This window comes from Rutilus rutilus (genome assembly GCF_951802725.1).
Source record: "Rutilus rutilus genome assembly, chromosome: 6".
In the NCBI taxonomy this organism is placed as follows: Eukaryota; Metazoa; Chordata; class Actinopteri; order Cypriniformes; family Leuciscidae; genus Rutilus; species Rutilus rutilus.
In genome coordinates, this window is record NC_140214.1 from 1,263,705 (window position 1) to 1,268,648 (window position 4,944).

The 4,944-nt window shown below is 38.2% G+C and overlaps 1 long non-coding RNA gene across 1 annotated transcript; it reads left to right on the forward strand.

Moving 5' to 3' along the window:
* Window positions 1–932: 932 nt before the first annotated feature.
* On the forward strand, window positions 933–1,319 carry LOC311291267. The gene is made up of 2 exons (XR_014627537.1): window positions 933–1,033; window positions 1,194–1,319. It is a non-coding gene; the product is annotated as an uncharacterized lncRNA (long non-coding RNA).
* The last annotated feature ends 3,625 nt before the right edge of the window (window positions 1,320–4,944 follow it).

Below are 4,944 nucleotides of genomic sequence, written 5' to 3' on the forward strand. Positions count from 1 at the left end.
CAGTGACAAAAGTAGCAACAGAAGATGTTTTTCTGTCATTCGAAACTGTTTTCTTTTGGTTCTCGTCTGTTATAAATAGCTTGATTGTGAGTTTGTTGATGAAGGAGGCCGTAGGAATGATAAACATGAGTGTTGAGTCTGCTGAGGGTTGGCAGTGAAGCTTACCTGACGACTCAGCATCAGGAATCAGCCGTTATCTGCTCTCAGTTTATTCTTCATACTCTGTTTTGTTAGATTAAGAATTAAAAATCTTTCCAAATGTATGTGTTCCCTTACATAAACTTACTCCTCAGTCGTTATTACTAGCTGTCAACTAAAAAAATTAAGGCAACACTGATTTTAAATGGTTAATTCACTCTAAAATGAGAATTAACTCATTATTTACCCACCCTGGTGGTGTTCTAATGTCGTACGCCCTTCTTTCTTTAACTCCTGCTGCTTATTATACACTGTAAAAAAATATATTATTTGTTGGTTAAACTTAAAAAAGTAAGTAATCTGGTTGCTGTAAAAATAAATAAATAATAATAATTAATTGAAACAAAAAATGTGAGGTAATACAGAGAAAGAGATTAGTTTCATCAGCAGAAACAGTGTTGGCGTGCGTCTAGCATTGGTTTGAATTTTGCTGGCATGTTTGTAGCATGTTTTAGTACGTTGCTAACATGAGTTAGCATGTTGTAAGCATTTTTAAAGACACTGCAAGATTATTGCTGATTTATTTTTAAAAATAATTTTGTTAATTGTTATGAAAAATGCACAAAAATACTATTTCATTCATTTTCTCCCATTCATTTTTTGTGTGTGTGTGTGTGTGTGTGTGTGAGAGAGAGAGTGTGTGTGTGTGTGTGTGTGTGTGTGTGCCCTTGTTTATATCACATTGTGGGGACCAAATGTCCCCATAAGAATAGTAAAACCTGAGATCACCTACATTGACCAGCCAGCGGTCCCCACTTTTCAAAAGGCTTATAAATCACACAGGATGAGTTGTTTTGAGAAAGTAAAAATGCAGAATGTTTCCTGTGATGGGTAGGTTTAGGGGTAGGGTTAGTGTGTGTGTGTGTGTGTGTGTGTGTGTGTGTGTGTGTGTGTGTGTGTGTGTGTGTGTGTGTGTGTGTGTGTGTGTGTGTGTGTGTGTGTGTGTGTGTGTGTGTGTGTGTGTGTGTGTGTGTGTGTGTGTGTGTGATGGGCAGGTTTAGGGGTAGGGTTAGTGTAAGGGGTTAGAATATACAGTTTGTACAGTATAAAAACCATTACGTCTATGGAGAGTCCCCACAAAGATAGTGAACCAGACATGTGTGTGTGTGTGTGTGTGTGAGTGTGTGTGTGTGTGTGTAACCGCTCTCTCTCACACACAGACCCGTGTGATGTGGGTTCAGACGGCCTCTTTTACCATAATCTCTTATTATCAGTTACGTGAGACAAAACACACACACACACACACACACACACACACACACACACACACCGTCAGCTTCTGCTCGTCTCGCCTGAGATCAGAAGCAGAAAGAGTTTGTTTGAGTGTGCGAGAAAATGATCACTCGCCCCCAACAGTGCAGATGTGGAGGATTCTTGTCCTTCACTGCTTTAGATTCATTTTCATTTTTGCTATTTATATATGATCAGTGTCACACACACACACACACACACACACACATATATACATCTATTCCTGTGATGTGAAGCTGAAGCGTTCTGGAATGCTGTATGTATCACTTTGTGTCAAGTTGTTTGTTGTATAGATTTGTATCAAGTACAGGTTGTTTCACAGCAGCTTCACAGTGATAAACAGGAACATAACGGCATTAATGATGCAAACTTCAGCAAATATGAAGACAATACAAAAGAAGTGTAGTTTCTCTCCGACAGTGTCAGTGCAGTCAAATCCATAATCATTCATGAATATTAAGTGCACTGTATGTAAAGCTACATATGTGTACAGTAGTTGTCAGTTGAAGTTAGTAATTGGTTTTGTGGTGATATTAAGGATTATGAAATCTTTGGATTCTGTTTATAATATTTTTGGTGTTGTGATGAGCCTAATTGTTCTCACCGCCATGATTAAACATATTTAACCGGTTAATTCAGCATCTCAGCGAATGTCCTCTCAGCGTTGAGCAAACGTTCTTCCAGTAACATTAATACAGCGTTCGTTCTGCTCTTTCATCATGTTCTCAAAACGTTCACAAAAATGACCATTTTTGAAGATATAAAAAAAGTAAAAAAATAAAATAAAAAAAAAAGTGTGTATGAGTTAGTGTGTGTATGAGTGAGTGTGTGTGTATGAGTGAGTGTGTGTGTGTGTGTGTATGAGTGTGTGTGTGTATGAGTGAGTGTGTGTGAGTGTGTGTGTGTGTGTGTATGTATGAGTGAGTGTATGAGTGAGTGTGTGTGTGTGTGTGTATGAGTGAGTGTGTGTGTATGTATGAGTGAGTGTATGAGTGAGTGTGTGTGTAAGTGATGAACAAAAAACATTCTAAAATGGAATGTTCGCATAAAGCCTGGATGTTCTTAGAATATATATGTGTGTGTGTGTGTGTATCGTCTCTTGTGTTTGTTGTGACAGAAGTTCACCTGTGTGTTCCTGCCTCTCGTCTGTCACTCATTATTAGTGAGTGAGTGAGTGAGTGAGTGAGTGAGTGAGTGAGTGAGTGAGTGGTGTGTGAGTTAGTGTTGTCACGATACCAAAATTATTGTTTCGATACCGATACCAAGTCAATTGGTAATCGAATTGCGATTTCGATACTTTTCCGATACTTTTCCTGAAAAGGGAGAAACACTCTCAAATATCATTAATTCTGCACTCTGTGCTTTATTCTGTGCTTTATTCTGTGCTTTATTTTAAAACCGGGACAACATTCTAATCATATAACACACTAATAAATTAACATATGAACAGCAGATATATTAAACATTTGAACAAAATATGAAATATAAAAAATATAAAAAATAAATTAGAGCAATGACATTCAAGGTAAAAAAATAAATAAATTTAGCAGCATTATCTCAGTTATCATAAGAAACATAAGAGTTACCGGTAATAACTTTATCTTGATTCTGAACTTTGTTTAATATAACCGCTGTTCATATTTTTATTCAATGTTTAATATTGGTAACATATGATAAGCCTCATTGGTGATATATTTGACATATGGGGATAGAGTTGTGGAAGGCCTATACTTCATGTTAAACATAAATATATAGCAGCAAAGACAACGTCGGCAGTGTTGACGGCAAAATAGGCTACAGAATAATTCGTTCTGTATTGACAGGTGCAGTATTTGAAAATCGATAATATTTTTTTAAATTACATTTATATCTGCATTTATGTCAAAACCTAGAGACTTTCAAACATCAAAATGTCATTTATTAATATGTATTCGTGTCAAAATGACATTGAAACATCGTTTCCTATTCTATTTTGCCTGGAAACGCTTCCAACACGCTTGCGTGTCGCGTGAAAAATAGGCGTCGGTTCTATTTCTAGCGTGCGCGCGATAGCTCGGGCGCGCGCGTCACGCAGGCAGTGTGCTAGCTCTATAACCTGTTAACAAGGGAGCCGAAATAAAAACGGACACGCCACCATACCTGTCAACATTTGGGTACCAAAATACGGGAGACCTGAGGGGGTTTCAATTCAACCACATGCGGTTCCATGTCATCTATACATTAGGCTACACACCCCATCGCCAAATCATAGAAAAATAAAGACAGTTGTATTCATCTTAAAAATACACAACAAATCAATATACAGAAAAACAGATTTCTAAAATAAGGTATAGGCCACAAATCTGTGAGTAGGCTACAGTTTTCAAAACTGAACAGGTGATGTTGTGTAATATTCAGTTACTGTATGAAACTGTTCCAGTGGGTGGAGTTTACTGGTACTGAATATTACACATAGGCCTACTCCATTAACTGGAACAGATTTTCACTGGAACTGAATATTACATCCAAATATTGTTATGTAATCAATCAGCATATTGGTGTGTAACTTCACCTATTGGAACAGTATTTCCAAAATTTTCACAGGAACTGAATATTACAAACAACTATTGCGAAAGAACGATTAACAACGATTGCAAAAGCGTGCACGGATTATGAATTTGTTAGCTGTTACCGTTGTACCGTACGTAGTTGTTTTTTTTTTCCTTTTTTTCTGTATAGTTCTATTTTGTTAATACATTTTGCATTTCTCGTGTGTCCCTATTTTTATTGTGTCCCTTCTGAGCCACGGGGCGAAACGGGTATGGATTGAAAAACCAAAGCAACTGAACGTTTTACAAATCTGAGCACAGCTGAGACTCTTTCTCTGGTACTTTTGGCGTAGGATATTTATTTCCGTCAAGGTCAGGCTGCGATGTCAAATGTATTCCCAGGAATGAGTGATCGCTTTCCGCTTTTAAAGTTTTATAAAATAAGTAGCCTAAGATATGGCTTGAATGGTTTAAAAGCATTAGCAAGAATAAAAGCGCATCATATAATGTAACGCCATGCAGCCAGAGGATGACAGAAAAAAACGGATGCTGCGTTAATTGCGTTAAATATTTACTTAACACGGAGTCACTCTTTTCCCATTTCTACCAGTCACGCTTATTCAACTTCCCGTGTCTACTAGGCTACCTGCGCAGATATCCACGGCACAACTGGGTTGTAGGTTGCCAGGTTGAGCTCACAAATGGGGTGAAATGTGTATGATGTGCTGCGCGAGTAGGATGGGTTTCATACAAGATCTGGCAACTGGACAACCTTGGAATAATATATTGATGTGATTATTCATACGACGTTTGGGCCATACAAATAACGGGAGTTTCACGGGAGAAATAACAAAATGGGAGGGGGGCGGGAGATGGGTGTGAAATACGGGAGACTCCCGGGGAAAACGGGAGTGTTGACAGGAGGTATGCACGCCACGCAGCTGAGACGCTCACGCCACGCATCCAG